The 27,068-nt window shown below is 41.7% G+C and overlaps 1 protein-coding gene across 1 annotated transcript in view; it reads left to right on the top strand.

The window, feature by feature from the left end:
* Positions 1-27,068, top strand: part of vta1 (vesicle (multivesicular body) trafficking 1) — a 173,465-nt gene that overhangs the window by 95,022 nt on the left and 51,375 nt on the right. The gene's annotated exons all lie outside the window — the stretch shown is intronic.

The following is a 27,068-nucleotide window of genomic DNA, read 5'->3' as shown; positions in this document are numbered from 1 at the left end:
TGAACAGCAGGGCAAATCCAATTCTATAAATTACAGTTTGATTAGTTTGCTCTCAAGTATCAGTAAAATAATGGAAGGGGTGCTGTCAAACAGCAACTGCTCAGCAATACTTTCTCCTTTGGCATTCTGTCTCAAGATGGAAGATGACATTTTCCTGCTCTGGAGATGTGGGTCCTGAGTGGCCGAACAGTCACATCAGTGGAACAGTCATTTGGCATTTTGAAGAACTTGCATTTTCATGTGTTTCCCATTGTTTTCAATTTTTCTGCTTTATTGAACCCAATACACACAATGATGGAACCCACGATAAGTTGCGGGGGCAGAGGCTAGATTGGATTATAGACTGTCATCTTATTTAGCTTCCCATAGAAATTTGTTGCCTTTCTTCTCCGATCCTCACTAGTGAATCCACCACACACCCAAATGTCTGCAAATTTAAATACAGCCAGGCTGCATCATCACACACACTCTCCTCCACTGTACCCACTGTGGCACTCCACTGTGTGAGTGAAGCATGAAGCTTCTCTATAGGACCAGTAAGAAAATGGCTGGGACAGCATTTATTGCCCATCTCTAGTTGCCCCTTGAGTAGGTGGGTGGTGAGCTGCATTCTTGAACCACTGCAGTCCATGTGCTGTAGGCAGACCCACAATGCCATTAAGGAGAGATTTCCAGGATTTCAACCCAACAACAGTAAAGTAACAGGGATCTATTTCCAAGTCAGAATGGTCAGTGATTTGGAGGGGAATTTGCTGGTGGTGGTATTCCCATGTACCTGCTGCCTCATCCTTCTCAGAGGTAGTGGTCGTGAGTTTGGAATGTGATGTTGCTGTGCTTTACTAGGCCAGAGCACTGTTGCTGGAGTCATTACAAAAGTAAAATGTTTTAACAAAAGTATGCAGAATTTCCCTAATTTAGCTGTCTGTTTAGGCCCAGGTTGACAGAAAGCACGGCATGTTTCTATGTTTATCAACGATTATTCTGTCGGAACAAATAAATTCAAGCTAGTGATAAACTGTTATGAAACATTGACATAAACTCTACCAGGAGAAAGTGAGGACTGCAGATGCCGGAGATCAGAGCTGAAAAATGTGTTGCTGGAAAAGCGCAGCAGGTCAGGCAGCACCCAAGGAGAAAAGCTGGAAGGCATTTCAGTGGGCCCCGTCCAAGTATTCACCAAGGTGGTCCTTTTGGTTATCCAGGACTTTATGTTCATTGGTTTCTCTGTCTCTTTCTTTTTTCAGGAGCCTTGACTTCCTTGAAGGAAGCATAGAAGAATTAGTTCACAAATTATAACGTTTCTGACTTACTGGTTCAAACCTACAATTTACTGTAACTGATAAGGGGAAATAAAAAGGCTTTCTGTAGCTTCTATTGTTTATTTACAGAGGAAAGAATAGCACCTTCTCTTCTGGAAGTCTGAAGGCTTCTGAGTATCTTAGTCACAGCCCCAAGCTGTTCAGCTACCTGGGAGCCAGTCACCTAGTACAAGGCCTTCGTTATTGACAACTGGTGACTACTTCACAGGCTGTTCAGTTATTTGCCGGCCACATTTCAGTTTGGTACCTGCTTATCTGCAGTAACGTGTCTAGAACGCCTTCTCACCACTGCTGAACAAACAGCAATGTAAACAGTATTTGCCATCAATATTGGTAACCTGCTTTTAAAAAGTACATTATTCTGTTCCACAATCCTTGGTTTTTAAAACAATTCTTTTTCCATTTCAGTCCATAATCAAAAATAAATAAAAATAACAAAGATACGGTCTTCATGATGTTGAAGGAGACTTGGTGAATTGTGCCACTTTTACACATAGACAGGCCCATGCTCAGTAGGCCAAGATGCTCAAGAAGGTTGCACTTTCCTGAAAACTTCTTTAATTCAGTCTGTTTTGAGCAAGAGATTCCTGCATGTTGGTGAGAATATTGCAGCTTTACAGGATGTCCTTGAAGTGTTTCCTCTGCTCTCCTGCTAACCACTTGCCATAACAAAGCTTGGAATAGAGGGCTTGCTTGGGAAGTCTTGTGTCATGCATGTGGATGATCTGCTTTACCCAGTGTGGTTAATCAATAGACCAGTGCTTCAAGGCTAGAGATGTTAGCCTGAGGGAGGACATCGATCTTGGAGACCTGTTTTGCCATTGGGTTTGCAAGGTTTTGCAGAGGCAACACCAGTGCTTTTCTGCCAGGATGGGTCAGTCTACTGCCCTGTAAACTATGTGTTTGATGTCAGATTTGTGATCTTAGTCATCAAATGCTGTCTTTCAAAAGACCCAAGACTGTGCTGGCAGACTGGAGGTGATGTTGAGTTTCATTGTCAATGTCTGTCCTCTCTGAAATAGAGCTTCCACATTGTCCAGTGGCTATGAATTTTAATAGTTGGGGTCAGTGTTGTGCAGCGGGAGTTCTCAGGTAGGGGATCCTTGTCTTCTGAATGTTTAACTTTAGATCTGTTCTGTCAAATGTCTCTACAAAGAGTTGCTCAATGGTTAGCACTGCTGCCTCACAGTGGCAGGGACCTAGGTTCAATTCCAGCCTCGAGCGACTGTGTGGAGTTTGCACATTCTCCCCGTGTCTGTGTGGGTTTCCTCTGGGTGCTTTGGTTTCCTCCCACAATCCAAAGATGTGCAGGTTAGATGAATTGGCCATGCCAATTTGCCCATAGTGTTCAGGGATATGTAGGTTACGTACCATAGTCGGGGTAAATAGTAGGGTAGGGCAATGGGTTTGAATGGGTTACTCTTCAGAGGGTTGGTAGTGACTTGTTGGGCCACACAGCCTGTTTCCACACTGTAGGGTTTCTATGATCCATGACTTTGAAGACAAGGGCAACAAATGCACAGGAACAGCACCCACTGCATGTTCCCTTTCAAGTCTCACACCTCTTCATCTGGAACTATATCACTGCACCTTCACTGTCACGGGTCAAAATCCTGGAATCCCCTCTCTAATAGCACTGTTGCTGTACCCCTACATGAAAAACTGCAGTGTTTGAAGAAGACTGCTCACAGACAACATTTCAGGCAATTAGGGATGAACAATAAATGCTGCACCCACATACCATTAACAAATATTAAAAAAATTCTCAACTGGAGCAGCTAATTTACATGCAGCAAATGCCCAGAGGCCCTTCGAGGATGAGCACCTGGTTACTCTGTTTGGTGAGACTCATTAATCTTACCCCTTTGTTATCAGAAAGGAAATGTTGAGATAGTTTATGGAAATTAATGTAAGAAGAGATGAGTAGTCATTTAGACTCAACGTTAGTTTGCTGTCTCTCCATGGATGCTGTCTGATCCACTGTGATCTCCAGCATTTGTTGTTTTCAGCATAGATTGCAGCATTGGCAATAATTTGTTCCTAGAATATTGAAATGGTGCTCTGGACCTCAGCAAGTGTGTTTCCCGACTAACCAATAGAGGTGTCCTTGAGGAAGGTTTTAACCACAACAAATTGAAGATTTTGTGTTCAGAAATATATCTGTAATTGACATTATCATTTTGAAACGTCACTCACTTTGGAAAATTATTCAGTAGCAGAGAATTCTAGTGTATTAACAAAACTGAGTAGACTCCTGACAGACATTTCTCCACAGGCTTAACAATCTTTCAATCGAGTCCTTTCAGGAATAAAGATTTGAAGATTAACTTCTTCCTCTTGCTATCCAATAACTCTCACTCATGCTAGCAACTAATACAAAATCATGTTTGCGATGTTTGATGTCAAAAGCACTGTATCTCGCAAATGGTAATCTAAAAAAGATATGAGAGGGGAAAAGTGGGATATTGATGTTCTCAAACCTATTAAAAGCTCTCCTTCCATGAAAGCATTTTTATATTGATTATTTAAAAATATATTTAGTCAGTACGTTTGATCGGAGAGCCTGACTCTAAGGTTGATACTGAATCTCACCACGGCCATTGAATTTAATTTATTGTCACGTGTACCGAGGCACAGTGAAAAGCCTTGTCTTTCGAGCAATACAGGCAGATCACAGAGTTAAGTAGCGTAGATAGTAAATAATAGGTAAACAGTGGCAAAAACAAAAACACAGGTACAGGCAAATGTTAAGAGTATGAGAGTCCATTCGTATTCTAACAACAGTAAGGTAGAAGCCGTTATGAAACCGGCTGGTGCATGTGTTCAGGCTTCTATACCTTCTCCCTGATGGTAGAGGTTGCCAGGGTGGGGTGGATCTTTGAGAATGCTGGCAGCCTTTCCTTGACAGTGGGCCTGATAGATGGATTCTATAGGTGGGAGGTTGGCCTTTGTGATTGTGTGGGCCGAGTTCATCATTCTTCTGTAACCATCTCCGATCTTGAATGGTATACCAGGTAGTTGCCATACCAGGTAGTGATACATCCAGACAAAACGCTCTCGATGGCGCACCCATAAAAGTTGGCATGAGTATTTGCCATCATGCCAAATTTCCTCAGCTGCCTGAGGAAGAAAGAGATGTTGGGCCATTGTAACCAGTGCGTCTGTTTAAAGAGTCCAAGAAAGCTTGTTGCGGATGACCACTCCCAGGAGCTTGACACACTCCACTCCTTCCACCACTGTGCTGTTAATGTGTAGGGGGGCCATGAGTAACATCCCACCAAACGTCAATAATGAGTTCCTTGGTTTTGCTGGAATTGAGAGCTAGGTTGTTCTCAGTGCACCATTTTTCCAGGTCTTCCACCTCCTGTCTGCAGTCTGTTTCGTCACCATCTGAGATTCGCCGACTATGGTGTTGTCATCAGCGAACCTGTAAATGACATTAGTCTGGTATTTGGCGACACAGTCATGGGTATACAGTGAGTGCAGTAGGGGGCTGAGTACTCACCCCTGGTAGGCTCCAATATTGAGTGTTAGTGAGAATGAAATATTGTCCCCAGTCTTCACTGATTGTGGCCTGTGGGTCAGGAAACTGAGAATCCAGTTGCAGAGAGTGGGGCTTAGTCCGAGATCACTAAGTTTAGTAATCAGTCTTGAGGGGGTAATAGTGTTGAAGGCTGAACTATGGTCAATAAGTAGGATTCTTACGTAGCTGTAATGGTGTCAAGATATTCTAGGGTGGAGTGAAGGGCAAGTGTTATGGCATCTGACGTAGATCTGTTCGTCCGATAGGCAAATTGGAGTGGGTCAAGAGTAGCAGGGAGGCTGGAGTTGATTAATGTTCCATTAGACTTTTCCATCATTCCCTCTATTTTACTAACCAGACTGGATCCTCCTGTGGTCATTTACAGTCAATAGTATTTCTCTTTTTTTTTAAACAGAACTCAATGTAAAAACCAGGTTTCAGCTATTTATAATGGGAGTGACCCATGATAACTTGTTCCCTAACACTGCTGTTTCCTTCCCCAATGCTGTTGCACGCAGTCCCTGACCTTTCTTTAAGATAAAATCAGCATTGAGGTTGCTTTAGGATATTAAGGATAGTTTTCTTATCTTTTTAGCCTTTAATTACAAAACAGAAAATAATTAGAATGACCCATGCTGTGCCTTTTGCAATGCTTTATAACTAATAAAGGACTTTTGCAATGTAATTGCTGTTTTAATATAAATAAATAAATTTGTTTTACTGATTGGAACTCAAGAAGAATGCACTGGCCATTGTGCAAAATCATGCCATAAGATTTTGTCCACTTAAGGAAATGTAGTCTGTCGAATTGATTGACTCAAGGATTTGTGGAATGAATCTTCTTTGTACTGCATCAGTTTGTTTACCTTAATAGTAACTGTTTTTTTTCCATTCTGGAAATTGTTTTGGAGCAGGGGCTCCTGCTGCAATTGTAAATTCTAAGAGATCTTGACACCTAGATTTCCATCATAATGCAAACACAGGGACAGTGGAATGATTGCTCTTTCTGTCTGGTGTCCACATGTGGGCACAGGCTTTTATCGTGGGGATCACTGGCTTGGGATGGAGTTGAAACTCTGATATTATTTGCCATCTGCTGGGACTTAAGAATCAATCAGCAAGTTGATCATTTTGACAAATCTGATTCACTTTTGCCTGATATAGTAGGGTCCAATATGCAGTGATCCTTAAAAACGATTTAATCTAAGTGTTTAAACGTGAAGGAGGACTAAATTGGCACAGTCGGTTTCCACTGGTTGAGACCTTTACAGCATTGACTTATAGCTGTAAGAATAAATCTAAAAGATTTATGAAAAACAACAGGCAAAATGTCTTCTTTGGTGTGGGGGTGAATTGTCCTCCGAGTTAGTGGCTGAACAGAGACTACAATAAAATTTAAGAACAGGTCTACTTCAAAGTTGGAGTGGGAACAAATCGATACAGGAACATGTTAAGTGAATGGCTAATATGGAAAACTAGTACCACTATTATTCCCAGATTATTAGTTGCTGTGTTGCATTTTCTATGTAATGCAATAAGATCACAAGGAAAAGGGAGATGAGTAGACCATTTGGCTGCTTGAACCTGCTCTGCCATTCAATAAGATCATGAGTCATCCAACATTCCTCATGTCCATTTTCCTGTGCTTTCCCCATGACCCTTGGTTTCTCCACTGATCAAGAATCAATCTCTCAGCCTTAAATATACACAAGGACTCTGCCCCCACAGCTCTCTGTGGCAAGGAGTTCCAAAGACTCGCCCTCTGAGGGAAGAAATTCCTCCTCACCTCAGTCTTAAATTGGCATCCTTTTATTCTGAGATTGTCCCATGAGAAGGGGCATCCTCTCAGCATTTACCCTGTCAGGCCCCTTAAGAATCCCATATGTTTCAATGCAATCCCCTCTCATTCTTCTCAACTCCAGAGAGTAGAGTCCCAACTTCTGTACCCCACACCTGATTCTGTATATCGTCCAGTCTTCCCACTAAAGCCTGTCTCTTCACCCAGCCTTAGTTGTCAGTCAAGGAGATTAGGCGTTACAAGGACCAAGTCAGGTAGTTAGAGTTAAAAAAAATATATCAGCAGTGATAATATTGAAATGGTGGAACAGGCTTGGGGACTAAATGGCCTAGTTTTGTTTGTATTAATATATGGAAAATACTGGGAAAATTTAGTGTAGCTTTTTAAAGTTCTACTATTCAGTACAGTGAGTCGGGTGTTGAACAGTCAGTAATATATACATCAATAAGAAGGCAGTGGAGTTGGGCTTGAGAGGCTGGGCCATGTCCACTCCAAAGGCTTTTCTTTTCATTTCTTCTCATTTCTCTCTTTTCTTTTTTGTTCTTTTCTTTTTTGTTTTACTTACCTCTTGTTGAATAGCTCAGTTGCAGTGACAGCATTGGTAGCAGCAAGCGAGTCCTGCGCAGACTCGCGGCGGTGTGGAAGGTGAGTTTGGGTTCCCGGTGGCTTCTTCAGCAATGAAGCTGCCCTAGTGCCGACTCGTGACTGCTGCGGCAGAGGTGAGTTTGGGGTACTGCGGTACCCGGTGGCATTGGCCAGGTCCAGTGAGAACTCATAATGGCGAGGGTGTCATTGGGGGCAAGATGGCATCGAAGAGGGGTGACATTTGTGCATGAGGTTGCAGCATGGTGAAGGGGACTCATGCCTGTCCATCAGGCCCATGGTGGAGTACTTAACCAGAAGGACTGTAAAGTTGGTTTTTATTTCTTTATTTTCCTGCCTTTATATTCTGTGTTTGGTTTATTTTTCTGTGTTTTAAGATGGTGCTGGAGAGTGGCAGCACTATATAATACTTTTCACTGTATTTTGGAACAAAATACACAGGACAAAAAATAAATCAATTCAAAAAGACAAATTTGTGGCAGGAGTAGGCCACTCTCCCCTCAAGGCTGCTCCACCTATCGGTTACATGAGGGTTACTCCACATTTCCCCAATCATCTTCCACTTGCCTATTTAAGAATCTGTGTAGCTCTGCGTTAAAAAGATTCAAAGGCTCTGCTTCCACCTCCTTTTTAAGATCACAGAATGATCACAGAAGTGCTATGTCAATATATGTTTGTTTTTTTAATTTAATTGGATGGCGCAATGGCTCAGTGGTTAGTATTGCTGCCTGATAGCATCAGGAACCCAGGTTCGGTTCCAGCCTCGGGTGACTAATTGATTGGAGTTTGCACGTTCTCTCCACGTCTGCTTGGGTTTTGCCCCGGGTGCTCTGGTTTCCTCCCACACTCCAAAGCTGTGCAGGTTAGGTGGATCAACCACGGGAAATACAGGATTGCAGGGACAAGGTAGAAGGGTGGGTCTGGGTGGGATGCTCTTGACAAGGTTGGTGTGGACTTGATGAGCTGAATGGCCTGCTTCCACATGGTACACATTTTACAAAATGGAAAATTGACTCTATGCTGGATGATCTACTCTTATTTCTAAATTTGGTCATCAAAGTGAGTTGAAATAGTCATTCTACTAAAAGCACAAAATGAGTACAAGTTTTTATTTAATCGTAATCTATGCCCAAGTGTAGCACAACACAGCAGAGTTGGTTCTATGCTGGAGGAGAGTTCTTTCTGTTTTCAATAGCATTGATTTTTTTAGGTCCATTAATGAAGGATGTAAAGAAAGCCTTTTTCTCAGGCCCCTGTGTAGCATTAGCCTGTTTACAATGGACCTTCAGATTATTGTGCAACTACTTTGCCCTTTACAAATACGTTTGTGATTGACATTTGGAAATTAGATTAACCATGTAAGCAAGACGTTCTGCACAATGTTGTTCAACCTGATCAGCCAATTGACATTGTGTACATGCAGAGATACACATCAATAAGTCTACTTTAACTGACAAAAGCATTCAACATGCTATAAATTGAATCCTAATATCTTATTCAATATTACAATCTTGTTTGTACTTTATTTAAATGGATTATTGTAAGAAAAGTGTTTTAGATTCTTTGCATTTAATGTGAAACAGATTGACGCAGTAAAGGCTTGAAGTATGGCCCTTTTATGCCTTTAAGACTTCTATTTCCAACTAAAATAAAGTGGCACTTTTTATTAATTTTCACAGCATTTCATTTAAATAAAAAACAGCTTTAAATCAGAAACAAAAATAAAGTGAAGGAAACTTCCTTTTCTATTTAAGTTGGAAATGAAAAGATGTTTTTCCATTACATTGTGCAAGAATTTGGGCAAAGCAGGTTCATTGCAGCTGTATCCATGAACTTGTTCAACATTAAGTACGTTGGGACTCCTGTTCCCAGTATAAGCTCTCACTGCCTGCTGTCTATGAGCAGCTGTGACACTAAGTGTCCTAATCCACAGAGCAGTAAGCAGTTAGGAAAAAGTGAAGCAACCAAATAAAACATCGGGTGTTTAATGTTGTATGGAGTTGAGTTAAAATAAATGATGCAATGACATTGATCAGCTCAATGGATTTGGTTGTTCAAGCAATAATATACCTTCATGAGATGTAAATGGAACATTTTAAAATTTTGAGGTTTTGAAATGGCCTGCCATTCACCCATGAACACATTTGAAGTTCAAGTGTCCTGCTGTGGTACAAGTTCAATATCAAAAGAGGCATTATTCTTGCATTGGGATGTTTTAAGTAGGTTGAGTCTACGAATAGGTCACAAGGGGAAAATGGGCTGAAAGTGTAACATTACTCAGTGGGTACAATGTATGTTGCGTGGTGAATGGTTATGATAGATTTTTTTTTAACCTGAACATGTTTTTTTTAATGTTGTAGGGCCCTACTGTGTTTGGTTTATTGAAAACCCAGGAAAGTATCTTTCAACACAATTCACTACATTACAGTGCTTCTTTCATGCTTATCTATAATTGCTTTTTGAGGGAAAGAAATTAATATTCATTTTTTGTAAGGCAAAACCTGAGCCAGATGCAAGTGTTACCATTTAAACAAGCAAACTAGTTTTACAACAAGGAATCCCAAACTCCTGTGACACTAAGTTCCTATAATAGTATTGATCCACACAGCAAGAGTGTGGCAGAAATTATATCAGGACTGTATTAACAGTGGCCTGAAAGGTGCTATCACCATCTCTGGCCATGTGTAATTGAGTTTATTAAAGATGTTGAAGGGTAATTCTCACTGGAAGAGAGATGTGATTATATTCGAATTGTGCTATTTCTGTTTCTCTACCATTTAAAAATGAAACTCAAGGATAGTAGTGTCTTGCCTGCTGTTTTCAAAGTTCTTCACATAGAATGAGTTACATTTGCTGCGTTGGATGCCAATTTTCTGACTCAAGAGTGGTAGCATTACAACTAAATCAAGATTGGCATCTGTTGCTGGTTTGAAGAAGCAGAGCAGATGCTTTGATACAACCTAACTTTAAAAAATGAACAAATTGGGATGCTGTAAATCAGAAACAAAAACATAAATTACTGGAAAAGCTCAGCAGATCTGGAGGTATCTGTGGAGAAAAAATAGTGTTAACATTTCAGGTCATATGACCCTTCCTCAAAACCCTTCCGTTGATCTGACAACTAGCTGAGAAACCGGAGAGAGCTAATCTCTGGTGCTAGATCTTTGCCTCCCTGAAGTCATTAAAGCAAGTGCAGGGAGTTTCCATCTGTCATCCCATCCAAATGACAGCAGTTGTTATAGTGCCATATTTCTGTCAGTATTGCATAAGTGTCGACCTAAGTTCTATGCTACCTCCTAGATTAAGCCTCAGTGTTCAAAATTTTCTTACTATCAATAGATCAGCAACTCAAAAGTATGATTCAGTTTTTTGAGAAGTTTTGAGATGTGGTCTCACTGGCTGAGCCAGCATTTATTATCCATCCCTAGTCACTCTTGAAAGGACAGTGTCAGGCTAACTTCTTCAATTGTTGCTGTCCATTTCTGTATGTGCACCAATGGTGCTGTTAAGGAGATAATTCTAGGATTTTAACCCAAGTCCAGATGGTGAATGGACTGGATGGGAACTTGCAAGTGGTGGCATTATTGTATACTATATATCCAGATGGTACCTGTCATTGGTTTGGAAAGTGCTGTACAACATTGCCGAATTTCTGTGGAGTGTTTTGTAGTTGGCACAGACTGCTGCCACTGTGCATCAGTGGTGGAGAGCACAAATGTTCGTGGATGTGGTTCCAGTCAAGTGGATTGCTTTCTCCTGGATGGTGTCAAGTCTCTTGACTGATGTTGGACGTGCATTCATGCAAGCAATTGGGAGTATTCCATGTACTGTATTCCATGTACACTGACTTGTGCCAAGTACATGAAGAGTCAGAAGATCAGTTACTTGCAGCAGAAATTTTAGTTTCAGACCTGCTCTTGCAGCCATAGTATTTATATGGTTAGTCCAGTTCAGTTTCTGGTCTGGTAATCCCAGGATGTTGGTCTGCTGATAGCAGGGAATTCAGCTATGGTAATGTCACTTAATATCAGGGGTGATAGTTGCATTTTCTTTTGTTGGTGATGGTCATTGTTTGGCACAAATGTTACTTGCCACTTGAAGAAATTATGCCTGACAACTTTACTGGAATCCTTTGAAGAGATAGCACGCGGATAGATAAATGAGGAGCATCAGGAGATGGAGTAGTCAACGTTTCTGAAGAAGGATTTCACCCAAAACGTCAACTTTTCCATCTCCTGATCCTGCCTGGCTTGCTGTGTTCTCCCAACCTCCTGCTTGTCTACTTAATAAGATAAGCATCCATGCTTTTGGAGGTAGTGTATTATCATGGATAGATGATTGGCTAACTAATAGAAAATAGAGTTGGGATAAAAGGGGCATTTTCCAGATGGCAGTTATAACTAGTGGAATGTCACAGTTATCAGTGCTGAGATTATTTCTAATACTTGTAATAATTTGGATGAGGAAAGTGAGTGAACTACAGCCAACTTTGCAGATGACAAGTGGAAGGCAGGTGGTAAGGATAACAGAATCTGCAGAGGGATAGTAATTGATAAAGTGAGTGGGAAAAACTTGCTATGAAGAATATAATGGGGGGAAATGTGATGCTATGTACTTTGGCAAGAAGAATAGAGGACCTTAAATGGAAAAAGACTGCAGAAAGGTGCATAACAAGAGTGATTTCTGAGTCCTCAATGATGAGTCTCAAAAAGATAGCATCCAAGCTCAGTGGCTAACAGGAAAGGCAAGTGGAATGAAGACCTTTATTTCAAAGGGAATGGAGTATAAAAATAGGGAAGCTTTTCTAAACTCTACAAGGTACTAGACAGACTATGAACAGTCTTGGGCCCTTCATCTCTGGAAAGATATACTGGTATTTGAGACTGTCTAGAGAAGGTTCACTAGATTGATACCAGGTATGGAGGGACTGTTTTATGAGAAGACATCAGGTAGGTTGGTCCTGTATGTATTAGAATTTAAAAGAATGAGAGAAAACCTCTTGAAACATGCTAGATTCTTAGGGGACTTGAGAGGATAGATGTAGAAAGATTATTTACCCTTGTGGGAAAAGTCTAGGACCAGAACGCATAATCCCAGACTAAGGTCATGCATTTAAAACGGAGGTGAGAAGGAATTTCTTCTCAGAGAGTAGCAAGTCTGTGGAATTTTTTTACCACCGAGGGCTGTTGAGGCTAATTTGTTAGATTTATTCAAGGCTGCAATAGAATTTAATCAATAAGACAATTATACATCATGGGGAAAAGGCAGGAAAGTGGATTTGAGGATTAACAGCCATGTTCTCATTGAATGGTCTGCATTCAAAGACTTTACTGCTATGTCTTATGTTGTAATTGTTGTCAGCCCAAACATTGACATTGTCCAGGTTCTGCTGCATTTAGACATGAACTGCATCAGTACCTCAGGAATTGCAAATGGCACAGAACATTATGCAACCATAGTGAATATCCTGACTTTGCATCTTATGAAGCAACTGAACACAGTTGGGCCAAGGGAACTACACTGAGGAACTGATGCAGAGATGTCCTCGAACCGAGATGACTGACCTCCAACTATCACAACCATCCCCCGTAAGTGCCACGTATGACTCCAACCAATAGAGTGTTTCTTCCTTGATACCCATTGACTCTAGATTATAGAGAGCTCTTTAATGCCAAGCGTGATCAAATGCTACCTTGATATAAGGATAGTGATTCCCACCTCGCTTGTGGAGTTCAGCTCCATTGTCCATGTTTCAAGAAAAGCTGTAGTGAGGTCCGGAGCTGAGTGGCCTTGGCAGAACCCAGACTGAGCTTCAGTGAAAAGGTTTTTACAAAGCAACTGCCACGTGATAAAACTGTTGATGACCCCTATTATTTCTTGAATAGTGCCTTGAGACCAAACCGATAAGGCAGTAATAGGCCAAGTTGTATTTACCTTGCTTTTTTGTATACAGGACATCCCAAGGCAGTTTTCTATGTAGGGCATTGTTGTCGCTGTATTGGAACAGCTTGGCTAGAGACATGGCGAGTTCTGGAGCATGAGTTTTCCGTACTATTGCCAGAATGCTAACTGAGCCCATAGCTTTTTCAGTATCCAGTGCCTTCAGCTATTTCTTGATATTTTCTGGAGAGAATTGAATTGGCTGTAGACTGGCATCAGTGCTCTTGGCATCTTTGGAGGAAGCTGAGATGGATCATCCACTTCAGCTTTGTCTTTTGTGCTCATGCGTATAGGGATATTTGTGGAGTGTTCTCCTGCAGTGAGTTATTTAATCATCCATGATCATTCATGCTGGGGTGGCAGGACTGCTGATCTTGGATCTCATCCAATTATTGTGGAATTGTTTATCCCACTTATCAGTTGCTGCGAACATTGTTTAGCATGCAGGTAGTCTTGTGTTACAGGTTAACTCTTGATTTTGTTCATATATCTGGTGCTGTTCCTAGCATGACCTTCTGCACTCTTCATTGGAACAGAAGCAACTTGAAAACCTGTTCAAAAGCCTGTCAAAAACTAGAATGGTAACGTATGATTAAAAATGGTGATATATTAGGAAGTGTGGATGTACAAATGGATCTAGGTGTCCTTGTGTTGCGGCCAATGAAAGTAGACAGGCAAGAATGGGATAAATAACGGCACGGTGGCTCATTGGTTATCACTGCTGCCTCACAGTGACAGGGACCCGGGTTCAATTCCAGTCTCAGGCAACTGTCTGTATGGAGTTTGCACATTCTCCCCGTATCTGTGTGAGTTTCCTCCAGATGCTCCAGTTTCCTCCCACAATCCAAAGATGTGCAGGTTAGGTGAATTAGCCATACTAAATTGCCCATAGTGTTAGTGCATTAGTCAGGGGTCCATATGGGGAATCGGTGTGGGTGGGTTACTCTTCGGAGGGTCGGTATGGACTTGTTTGGCTGAAGGGCCTGTTTCCATACTGTAGGTAATCTGATCATAACTCTAAGGCAATTGATATTGGCCTTCATTTCAAGTTCAGAAACAATGATATCTTACTGCAGTTATAGAACGTGAGACACCCGGGGTATTTTGTGTAGTTTTGGTCTTCTAACTTGAGGAGATATGTTTCCTACAGAAGGAGTGCAGCAAAAGTTCACTCAACTAATACCAAGAAAGACAGGACTCTGTATGAGGGGAGATTGGTTTGACTAGGCCTGTATTCACTAGACTTTAGGAGGATGAAAGGCATTCATAGACTAGATGTAGAGAGGATGTTTCCTCTGGTTGGAAAGTCTCAAATCAGGTTACAATCTCAGAATATAGGTAGGCCATTTAGGACTGAGACGAGGAAATATTTCTTCACTCAGAGGGCAGTCAACCTGTGGAATTCACAACCATAGAAGGCTGTGGAGGCTGAGTCACTGAGTATATTCAAAAAAGCCAACTGTTTAATTATTAAATGCATCAAGGATCAATGGAGAGAAAGTAGGAATACAGTGTTGAGAAAGAAGAACAGCTGTGATCCTGTTGAATGGTGGAGTGGGTTTAAAGGCTTAAATGACCTACCGCTGCTTCGAGTTTTAAAATCTTGTGGACCTGAGATTGGGTAGAGAAGGAATTATAGGGAATCATGCAACAGCCCTTTCTCCATCTACCCTGTGAAGCTCCTAAAAGCTTCATACGTTTCAATATATTCGCTGCTCATTCTTCTTAATTACAGTGAATACAGGCCCAAGCTACTGAACTTGGCCTCAGAAGACTTAGGATCGACATAGTCGAACCGCCTGTGGACTACTTCCCATACAAGGGCATCTCTCCTTGGATAATGAAACCAAAACTGTTCACAGTATTCTAGGTGTGATCTAACTATTGCTTTGTATCGTTTCAACAAGACTTCCCTGTTTTGCATTCCATTCTGTTTGAAGTTAAGGTGAATATTCCATGTACCTTGCCTATTACCTGTTGAACTTGCCTTCCTTATTACCTATTGAGCCTAAATGCCAATGTTTTGTGACATTTTTTTTAGATTAGATTAGATTAGACTTAGTGTGGAAACAGGCCCTTCGGCCCAACAAGTCCACACCGACCCGCCGAAGCGCAGCCCACCCATTCCCCTACATTTACCCCTTACCTAACACTATGGGCAATTTAGCATGGCCAATTCACCTGACCCTGCACATCTTTTGGACTGTGGGAGGAAACCGGAGCACCCGGAGGAAACCCACGCAGACACGGGGAGACGTGCAAACTCCACACAGTCAGTCGCCTGAGGCGGGAACTGAACCCGGGTCTCTGACGCTGTGAGGCAGCAGTGCTAACCACTGTGCCACCGTGCCGCCTTTGTGCTGCAGCTTTCTGCAGTCTTTCACCATTTAAATATTTAGTTCCTCGATCTTTCTTGCCAAAGCACAAAGCCTCACATTCAACTTGTTCCATATCCCTCTGCAGACTCCTTGTGTCATCATCCCCCATGTCTCCTCACATTCGGAAACTGGGCTATTTTTCAACCAGAGTAGAATGGCCCAACTGAGGTTTTGGCATATTCAAGGTTATTCATTTCTTCATTTTGTTGCAAGTTATTAGCAGGATATGCTCTTTACCAAGTCAAATTGATGTTTACGTATCTTTGTATAAATTTAGTAGATGTATAAGATTATTAAGAGAACTTTGTATTTCATTTGGCCTGAAAATGAGCCAAGGCAATCCAGTTCCCTGATCGATGATTTTCCTCTGAGTTCTCCAGTGAGTAATTTGTATCCCTGAAGAGGATTGTTTTTGATTCAAGCTTGTTTACCACGAGTGAGTTGTGTCAGAATTTTCGAATCAACCAATTTGTTTTGCTGAAGCTGGCCATCTGGAGGAAAGGAGCACTTATTGAGCTGCAGTGCGGGTCTCAATTATTTAAACCACATGTCCCAAATAGAAATGTAGATAATTAACCCAACTAAACCACTGCTTCATTTAGCTAATTATTAGCCAAAGTCGATCTTGAAAAATGGTCATACTATCAAGTGCATTGTTATTCTGTAATTCAGTGATTTCCCAGATGGTTCATTTTAACAGTTAATACGATTTCATTTATTTCTGAACTTATTGTTCTTCTCAACACTGAGTACATACTGTTTTGTTCTGTTGTTATCATTCATTTAAAATGTGGCCCGTGTAACTATGATGAAGTCCCCCCCCCTTCTGTTGCTCTGCCCAGTATGAAATAAATTGAGCAGTCTGTCGGTTTTTAGTGGTCACATAACCACAGTACAAACTTGTTCTGGTAGATAAAACTCCGTATGGGTAAATTACTGGGGGGCTATCATCTGAAACAGAGTGACAGCATTTGGACACTAGTGAATAATCAAAGAGACTTGAGGCAATATCTAGGCCAAAGTGAGGACTGCAGATGCTGGAGGTTAGAGTCAAGAGTGTGGTGCTGGAAAAACACAGCAGGTCAGGCAGCATCCGATGAGCAGGAAAATCGATGTTCCGGGCAAAAGCCCTTCATCAGGAACTAGGCCGGGAGCTTTGGGGGTGGAGAGATAAATGGTCAGGGGAGGTAGCTGAGATGGATGGATGTGGGGGTGAAGGTGATAGGTCAGAGGGGGGAGGATGGTGCAGATGGGTGGGAAGGAAGATGGACCAATGGGACAGGTCATGAGAATGGTGCTGAGCTGGAAGGTTGGAACTGGGATAAGGTGGAGGGGGGGGGATGGGGAAATAGGAAACTGATGAAATCCACATTGGTGCCATGGGGTTGGAGGGTCCTGAGGCAAAAGATGAGGTGTTCTTCCTCCAGGCATCAGGTGGTAAGCGAGTGGCGATGGAGGAGGTCCGGGACCTGCATGTTCTTGGCGGAGTGGGAGGGGGAGTTGAAGTGTTCAGCCACGGGATGGTGGGGTTGATTGGTATGGGTGTCCCAGAGATGTTTCCTAAAGCGCTCTGCGAATAGGCATCCTGTCTCCCCAATGTAGAAGCGACTGTATCAGGAGTAACAGATGCAGTAAATGACGTGTGGAAGTGCAGGTGAAACTTTGACAGATGTGGAAGGCTCCATTGGGACTTTGGACAGAGGTGAGGGGGGAGGCGTGGGCACAGGTTTTGCATTTCCTGCGGTGGCAGGGGAAGGTGCCAGGAGGGGAGGGTGGGTTGTTGGCGGGGGAAGTGGACTTGCCGAGGTAGTCACAGAGGGAATAGTCATTGCGGAAAGTGGATAGTGGTGGGGAGGGAAAAATATTTCTGGTGGTGGGGTCCATTTCTAGGTGGCAGAAATGGCAGAGGATGATGCGATGTGTACGAAGTTTGGTGGAGTGGAAGGTGAGGACCTGTATGGTTCTGCCCTTGTTGCGTTTGGAGGGGTGGGATTCGAAGGTGGAGGTGCAGGACGTGGGTGAGATGCACTGGAGGGTATCACCAACGATGTGGGAGGGGAAAATTGTGGTTTTTAAAGGAGGAGGCCATCTGGTGTGTTTTGTGGTGGAACTGGTCCGCCTGGGAGCAGATATGGAGGGGGTGGAAGAATTGGGAATACGGGATAGCATTTTTGCATTAGATCGGTTGGGAGGAGGTGTAATCCAGGTAGCTGTGGAAGTCGGTGGGTTTGTAGAAAATGTCAGTATTGAGTCAGTCACCATTGATGGAGATGGAGAGGTCCAGGAAAGGGAGGGAGGTATCAGAGATGGTCCAGGTGAATTTAAGGTTGGAATGGAATGTGTTGGTGAAGTTGATGCACTGTTCAACATCCTAGTGAGTGCACAAGGTGGTGCCAATGCTGTTGTCAGTGTAGCGGAGAAAAAGGTGAGGAGTGGTGCCCGGTGTAACTGCAGAAGATAGATTGTTCCACATAGCCAACAAAAAGGCAGGCATAGCTGGGCCCCATGCCTGTGCCCATGACTATCCCTTTTCATCTGGAGGAAGTGGGAAGATTTGAAGGCTAGATTGTTGAGTGTAATGACCAGTTCAGCCAAACGATTAAGTGTCCGTTGAAGGTACTGGTAAGGACGTCAGAAGAGGAAGAAATGGAAGGCTTGGAGGCCGTCATCATGACGGATGGAGGTGTAGAGGGACTATGTCCATGGTGAAGATGAGGCATTGGGGGCCAGGGAAACTGAAGTCTTGGAGGAGGTGGGGGGCATGGGTGATTTCTGAATGTATGTGGGGAGTTCCTGAACCAGAGGGTTCAGGACAGTATCGAGGTATGTGGAGATGAATTCGGTGGGGCAGGAGCAGGCTGAGACAATAGGTCCGCCACGTTAGTCAGGCTTGTGGATCTTGGGTAGAAAGTAATTCATGACCCGTACTGCCCAATTCTATGAGGTCGGAAGCTGTGGGTGGGAGATCCCTGGAGGCGATGAGGTTGTGTACAGTCTGGGCGATGATGGTTTGATGACGGGGGGAGGGGCGGTTCAGATCGTAGTTGAGGGAGCAGTAAGAGGAGGTATCTTCAAGTTGGTGCCTGGCTTCAGCAGTGTAAAGGTCAGTGTGCCAAACTACAACTGCACCCACCCTTGTCCGCTGATTTGCTGGTGAGGTTGGGGTTGGAGCAGAGGGAGTGGAGGGCTGCGCATTGTGAGGGTGAAAGATTGGTGTGGGGGAGGGGGGTGGACAGGTTGTGTTGGTCAATGAAGAGGTCGAGGGCGGGTGATAGGTCAGCATGGGGTGTCCAGGTGGGTGGAGTGTGTTGGAGGTGGGAGAAGGGGTCCTTGGAAGATGGGCAGGAGTTTTGATTGAAAAAGTAAGCTCGGAGATGGAGGTGGCGGAGGAAGTGTTTGATGTCATACTGCGTATTGAATTTGTTGATGCCTGAACGGAAGGGGATGAATGTAAGGCCCTTGCTTGAGGCTATGTCTGACTAACCGTGCTTTCAATGTTTTTAAAGACATAGTGAATACACTAGACTCCAAAGTTAAACCTACTACTGTAAGCACTGTAATTTACAAGGTTACAAGTCAGATGTGGGGCAGTGGGATTAGAATGGGCAGCAAGTTTATTCAGCAGAACAATTACAATGGGTTGCGTGGCCTTTATCTGCATTGTAGCTTTACTATGACTGTTATTCTCAAGAACAAGAATACACTGGATAACCTTGTGATCTGAACTAATAATTATTGTGAAATTGAAGATGTGGAATAGGAATAACGCATTCATACTCTGAAAGGGATGTGATAAATTGTATTCCTAGGAGATTTGGCTGTGGCTTCAACTCTTCATGCAATATAGTGGCTTGAATAAAGAATGGTGGGCAGCATATCCAAGTCAGCAAGTGACACTAAAGCACAGTAATTTGAGAGTGGGTGGAGAGAATTGCAACGGAATATAGAGGGAATTTAAGTGAGTTAGTAAAACTATTACAAATGGAATTTCAGTATAGGAAAGTGTGATGTCATCCACTTAAAATCTGAGAAAGTCAACTGGAATATTTTCTTCATGATAAGAGTCTCAAAGCTGTAGAGGAGCAAAGAGATTTGGGTGTTCAAGCATACAAATCACTAAAAGCTATTTATAAAAATAATAAAAAAGACTAATAGACATTAATCTTTGTCTCAAGGTTCTAGGGTTCAAAAATAAGAAAATGTTTCAGTTTGCACTCTTGGGCACATCCTGATTGTAGTACTGTATTCAGTTTTGGGTGCCTAATCTCAGGAACTGCGTACTAGCCTTGGAAGGGAACCATGCAGAATATACCAGTGTGCTTTAAATAGTTAAATGATGAAGATTGATTGCATAAACCAGTCTAGTATTCCTTGAGTTTAGAAGAATGCAGAGAAATTAATGGGTTGAATTTATGAATTTGGAAAATGAGGGGATAATATTAAAAATAGAGTTTGATTATTAGGAGTGAAATCAGAAGCATATTTTCGTATCAGCAATTGATCTTGTTTCATGTTTTTGTTTCAGGGAGTTTTGGGTTCTGCATATTAGTACTGATGTACTAGCTTGGAGAAGGTCTACAGGAATGATCCTGGGGATGAAGGGTTTGTCATGAGGAGCAGTTGAGGTCCCTGACTCTGGACTTTGAGTTTAGAAGGATAAGGGAGATCTCATTGAAACTTACAGAATATTGAGAGAATTGATAGAATAAATATGAAAAAGATGACTTCACTAATAGGAGAGACTAGGACTTGAGAGCACAGCCCCAGAGTGAAGGGATGACCCTTTAGTACTGAGCTGAGGAATTTCTTCAGCCAGAGCGTGGGGAATCTGTGAAATTCATTGCTGCAGAGGGCTATGGAGGTGAAGTCATTGCGTGTATTATAAGAGAGAGATAAGTTCTTGATCAGTAGGTGGAGCAAGGGTTACAGGGAGAAAGAGGAGAATGGTGCTAAGAAACTATGCAGCCATGACCGAATGGTCAGCTACATCCGATGGGCTGAATGGCCTAATTCTGTTCCTATATCTTGTGGCCTTATGGAAGGTGCTTTATAAATATAACTTTTTTTTTGTACTGCACAGGTAAATGTGATAGATTTTCTAAGTTTCCTCATTGAATTAACCCTGGGACAACCTGCACATCTCTGTGTGCAAAAACAGAATTATTCAAGTATATAAGGCCACAAGGTGAACATATTGATGTATGTTTATACACAAACATATTGTAAAAGCCCACAGACTTGCTTAACTGATTTAAACCTTCGAAAACTAATAAATCTCAATACTTGCTTGAATAGCTCGTCTTTCTTTATTCTAGCAGCATTACTTAATTTAACCATTTTTAGAAAGGCAGAGTTGGCAAATGGTCTCGATGCAACTGGTTGTTTGCTGGGCTATTTTCAAGTAAATATCCCCCCTGCACTGAAGCCTCCATGACGAGTGGTGGAAACATTAAGTAACAAAGAGTCGCTTTGTGTTAAATGAAGACAAAAGAACTACATTGTACATTATCACAAATCAAATCCTTTCATCCTAATGTTTTTCAGTTGCATGTCTGAAAGCAAGTGATATTCACACCGTTTGGGATTTTTGCGACTGGTTAGGTGCAGATGAATGTTAATTGTCTGTCCTGACCATGGGTATCAAGTGAATAATAGATATGATTTTCTGGATTTAGACTAAGGTATTTGTTTGGACTTTTAAGTTTTATCATGTTTAGGCTCTTGTGTTTTTTAATACTTAGGAAAGTGAGGAATATTTGGCCCTGGAAGAGGAAAGATTGTTATAATTTTGCATCCAAAGTAGATATAATTTAGATTAGATTGGAGTCCAATTCCCTTGATTAATTTTGTATTATCTTAGCTCATTTATAAATAATCTCATCACGAGAGCAGAAAGTTGTGGCCTTGAGTTCCAGTTCAGGAATTAAGCAGGCAATTTTTACCTGACTTTGCAGTGAGGATATCCTCGGTTTTCAGAAGTGTTGTCTTTAAGCTAAGATGCCTCATCTACTTATTTCATTGGTTGAGATAGTTGTTAATGATCCCACAGCATTACTAAAAGAGCAGTAAGGAGGTCTGTTAGTTTACTGGCCAGCATTGCTCTCTAAATTAATCTGGATATGAAAGGATTAACTGCTGTCAAAATCCTTCATTTACAAAAGGTTTTTCTGCATAAAATGGCTGATGGATTTGCCAGTGGTATTGTATTTGCTGGTGAGACATTGAATAGTATATGAAGCACTTATGAGAGATACATAAAATGCTATTTCTAAATGTACAAAATTAAAAACCACAACACCAGCTAGTCTAGCTACCTGATGAAGGAGCAGTGCTCCGAAAGCTAATACTTTCAAATAAACGTGCTGGACTATAACCTGGTGTTGTGATTTTTAACTTTGTCCATCCCAGTCCAACACCAACACCTCCACATCTCTTTGTGTGCCATTTACATGAGTGGATATGATATATGCAGTCGCGAGAGTTGTCATCCATGAGTCTTGTTGAAGGGCACATGTAATGGCAGAGTTAGAGTGAGTAATGGTCCTGTGAGTGTGAGGTAGCAGAGAGAAGATGTTGGTACTTACCCTTGGAGAGGATTTGACCTTCTCCCTGCTTCTTCACCCAGGACACAACACCGATCCAGGCTGACTTTTGGATCAGGTTGGCTTAGTTTGATGGATTGGTGCAGGAGAAAGAACTGGGCTCTTTCTTCCGTCCTGTCCACTAAGACCTCTAAGTTCGTTTTCTTTGAGCAATGTCCTTCGTGATAACAGTCAAGGCCATGGTGTGAGGGGCAGTTCCTGGCTTGCAGTCTGAAGTGGTGTACAGCTGCGCTTTTAATATGGCACTATCAGCATGAAGGTCCTAGCTGTAGGAAGCACTTTCATATCTCTGGCTAGGCGATTTCTCAAGAAAGGTGCCTGAAGTCTGGTTGCTTAATTAATTAAGTTTAGAGTGGAAGGTTGCATGAGAAAAAGCATTCTGAACCATGACAGATACATCAAAAATCTCCTTTGATAAAACAACTGAAAATGGGAAATTTCTGCAATAAAACTATACACAACACTAGATATGTCTGGCCAGTGTCTTTTGCAACTGTAGCAAACTATCCTTACTTGTATTTTCCGTTCCCTTGATAATTCCAGTTGCTTTCCTAATCACTTGCATTCTAAGGTATTGGAATTCATACACCAAGATATCCAAGCACATATGTGCCTCAGATTTCTTTAATCCACCTCCATTTAATTAATATATTGCTTTGATATTCGTCCTGCCAAAGTGGACAAATTTTCCACATTTTACTCCAACTGCTGAAATTTTGTCCCTCCACTAAACCTATTGCTATCCCTTTGCCGATTCTTTATCCTTTTCCAAACTTATTTTCCTACTTTGTGCAACTTTTATAAATTATTGATAGCACAGCAGTTATCTAAGCTTCTTGTGCCTTGAATTGCTGTAGCCTGTGGGATAAAGGTACTCCCAATATTCTATTAGTAGGGAGTTTCAGACCTTTGACCTTGTGATGATAAAATTGTTGCGTCCATGACAGGATAGTCTGTGACTTGGATGTGTTGCTGTTCCCATGTACCTTTCCTTTCAGGTGAAGAAGCTTTATAGGTTTGCAAAGTGCTGCTGAAAAAGCCTTTCCAGCCACTGTTTGAATTAAAGATTGCTGCATCAAATATGGAAACCACACAGGCCGTTGTACCTACGCCATGACTGTTCTCACCAAACATTTGGTTTCTTCAAGAGATAATTGAGCACTAATTGTAGTTGGGACTCGAGGATCCTGCTGCACTGTAGCATCACTGTGCACCATCTACAAAGGTACACTGCAAATGAGTGCAGCTCCAACAATACTCAGAAGTTTGATGCCACCCAGAGTAAAGCAGCCGCTTGATTGGCACCACATCCACAAGGATCCACTCACTCCTCCACAGACACTCAGTAACAGCAGTGTGTACTATCTACAAGATGCACTGCAGAAATTTGCTCAAGATTCTTAGATAGCATCTTTCACTTGTATCTTGAAGGACAAGGGCAGCAAATACATGATTGAACCTCCACCTGCAAATTCCCCTCCAAGCCACTCACCATCCTGACATGGAAATATATCGCTGTTCCTTCGCAGTCACTGGAACTCCTTCCTTAATAATATTTTATGCCTACAGCACAAGAACTGCAGTTTAAGAAGGCAGCTCACCACCACTACCACCTCAAGGGCAACTGGAGGCAGACATTAAATTCTGGGCATTCAGCAACACCCACATCCCATGAGAGAATAAAAAAAATTCTTCAAGGCTCCTTAGACAGAACTTTCCAAACCCTCTAGAAGGACCAGAGCAGCCAATACATGTCAACACAGCAACAGTAAGTTCCCCTCCAAGCAACTCACCACCCTAACTTGGAAATTTATTGCCATTTCTTCAGTGTCACTGAATCAGAATCCTGGAGCTCTCTCCCTAACAACGCTATATCTATACCACATAAACTGCAGCATTTAAGAAGGTATAGATATCTATCAGGGGTGGACTATAAATACTGACCCAACCAGTGCAGCCCACATCTCATGAATGAATAGAAGAAACTTAATATTTTATGATGAAAAACTGTTGATGGTTGGTTGGTCTGATTGTCTGGGCAGAAATTACATATTTTTAGCAAGGATTTTGGATTTAGAGAATTGGCAGTGTGATCACTTTATGGGTCACTGTGATTTGTTTTGCGAATGCAGTAGTTTGCCAGTAATAAGTCATGTATTAAACCTTTTGATTGGGAAGGTGCAGTTCTAGTCCCATGGTAAATGTATGATTAATATATTAAAAGGTGCCACTTAACACCATCTCTGTACCAGTTTATCAGGGTGCAGTTAATTCTGTCTTTTTAAATAAACTTACAAGCTATTCTATGTAAATCTCATCTGGAAGGGAAATGCTTCTGTCATGTGTCACTTCCCAAGGGTGAAATTGTAGAGTATGTAAATATTTAGGTTCCTGTTGTGATTTCCTTGCAATTTGCCCAACTCAAAGCCTATCTATCTTTGTCTTAAGTATATCGAATGACTAGGCGTTCACAGCCTTCTGCAGCAATGAGTTCCACAGATTAACCACACTGTGGCTGAAGAAATTTCTGCTCATCTCACTTTTGAGGGTCTTCTCTTCACTCTGAGGTGGCGTAGTGAAGATGTTCTGAATGGTGGAGCAGACTCGATGGGCTGAATCTGTTCCTGTATCTTATGGTCTTATATTTATAGTGTTCCATTATACCACTTTGAGTTGCAGATGTGGCTGACAGTGCAAATTCAAGTACACAATTGAGAAACTAGATGTGAACAATGAGGAAAAGCAGCATTTCTCAACAAGTTTTCTTCTGTTTTTGTCAATTTGAAGGATTTGTGCAAAGCATATACAACGAAATGGAGCAGGAAGTGTGAAAAGCACTGTGCATGCTGCTGAACAGTAGAAACCATTCATTTCTTTGGAACATTCTAAGCTAACATTTGAACCACTTGAACTGTTCACATTTTATCCCGTTGGGTGACCGTTCAGATGTCGAAATCTGTGCCATCATTGCATGTCACCCTGGCAATTTCCTTAAGCAGAACCATAAAGTTCAGGGCAAGAAATTGGCGTTCTGCCATCAAAATTCCTTCATGGGACACCATGTATGATTGATATACTAAAAATTGCCATTTAACACCATCTCTGATGTCCAAGTGTATCAAGGCACAATTAATTCTTTCTTTTTAAATACTTTAACTTGGAAGGGAAATGGTTCTATCCTGTATCATTTCCCAAGGGTAAAATTGTAGCATATGAAGATATTTAGGTTCCTGTTGTGATTTCCTAGGAATCTGCCCAACTCAACAAAGCTTTCGTTGCTTTAACAATTCTAAAGAGGTGGGCAACTATTAATGTGTTTAAGGTAATGGTGTTATTGGCCACACTGCGTTCAAAGCAGCAAACTCCCTTGAATGCTGTTCAGCACAGGAGAATGAAACTTGTGTATCAAAGATGATGATAATTCCTGAATACTTACCTTCCAATGATTAGCTTGTTCCCACTTTGCTATGTTTCACTTTGGGAATGAACTGATCAACTGATGTCAACTGTGGGAACAAAACTAAATGCATGATTATTAAAAGACTATCTTAAACCGTTTTTACTCTTAAAAATAAAAGCTAGGTAAAGTGGGCTCCCTGGCTTATATTGAAAATAATTTTGCTATCTTTTAAACAGTTGGCTTGGATTTTGAGGGTAAAAATTGTAGTGAAGCAATTAGCACTCACTTCATTATGAGTAAACTGGGAAGCATGTGTGCAGTTGGATGCAGACATCAGGGAAATGCTGTTTCCCCAGAAACAGAAATGACAGAATCATATCACACCAAGTGCATTTCAAATCACTGCTAGTTCTCGTATGAAAGCCCATGGGCAAGTGAAATGAATGTGTGGAATGATTGGCTGGCTAGCACTGTATGTTTGCCAATTCAGGCCATTATGTATTTTGGAAAGACAAATGGAAAATGGAGAGAGATGCAGGCGGCTGCTTAGTACATTGTTGAGGTCATTCCCGTTATGTACTTTTGAAAAGCTCAGGCAGTTCCTACCCAGGTTAAAACTCATTGATTTATATTATAGGATTTTCTGTGAATGGCTGGATAGCCTGGCCACTGTATCAACAATGGACCCCAATGTAGCATACTTGTATAGTTTTTGAACCGCCAGTTCTCTGGTTGAGCTCTCCATTTTGAAATCTTTATTACACTGTGACTATTGCTATGTTTGGTTTCTATTCTTACTCTCCTATATTTCCACTGAAGTTATTAGTTTGTTTCTTTTCATCCCAAAGCTACTTACCCTTCTCATTGATTCCGTCTCTTTCCCTAACCAGCTTCTCTGTTTGAATCAGACTGTTTGCAGTAATGGTGTCCTGTCAAACTGAGCTTCTATCCTTGTATTTTCCATTACAGACTTACTGCCTCCATTATTGTAACTTTGCCACCTGTATTGATCCAAACTTCTATCAGAATCTTATTCTAGAATTGGCACTGAAAATGTTCTCATGATCGAACCATCATCCATTTATCTCAGCTGATTTCTAACTCTATTATCTGCTGTCTCAGCTTACCCAATACTCAAGTGATAGCACTAAACATACTCAGTAGCGTATGACTAAAGTCTTGAGAGAAAAATTGGCATTGATGTAGCAACCAATCATTATTTATGCTACAGAAAAAGAACTTTGGTTTTATCTCAAGCTGGGGATACAGCTTAGGATATCTGGTCAGCATGGACGAGTTGGGCTGAAGGGTCTGTTACCATGCTGTACTCTATGACCTTGTAGCAGTTCATTTAATCCTGGCATCCTCTGCTAAATATGGGAAACCTGCTATAGTGATCAGAACAGACTGTTGCTGTTACCAAACTCAAGCAAAATTACTTCAGTTTGAATAAATTATTTGTAAACGTCTAATTTTCTTTCAGCCAATAAGGAACTTTGGGATAT

The sequence above is a fragment of the Chiloscyllium punctatum genome, chromosome 11 (assembly GCF_047496795.1).
Source record: "Chiloscyllium punctatum isolate Juve2018m chromosome 11, sChiPun1.3, whole genome shotgun sequence".
In the NCBI taxonomy this organism is placed as follows: Eukaryota; Metazoa; Chordata; class Chondrichthyes; order Orectolobiformes; family Hemiscylliidae; genus Chiloscyllium; species Chiloscyllium punctatum.
The sequence above is the reverse complement of the archived record's forward strand: the minus strand, read 5'-3'. Positions and strand labels throughout refer to the sequence as shown.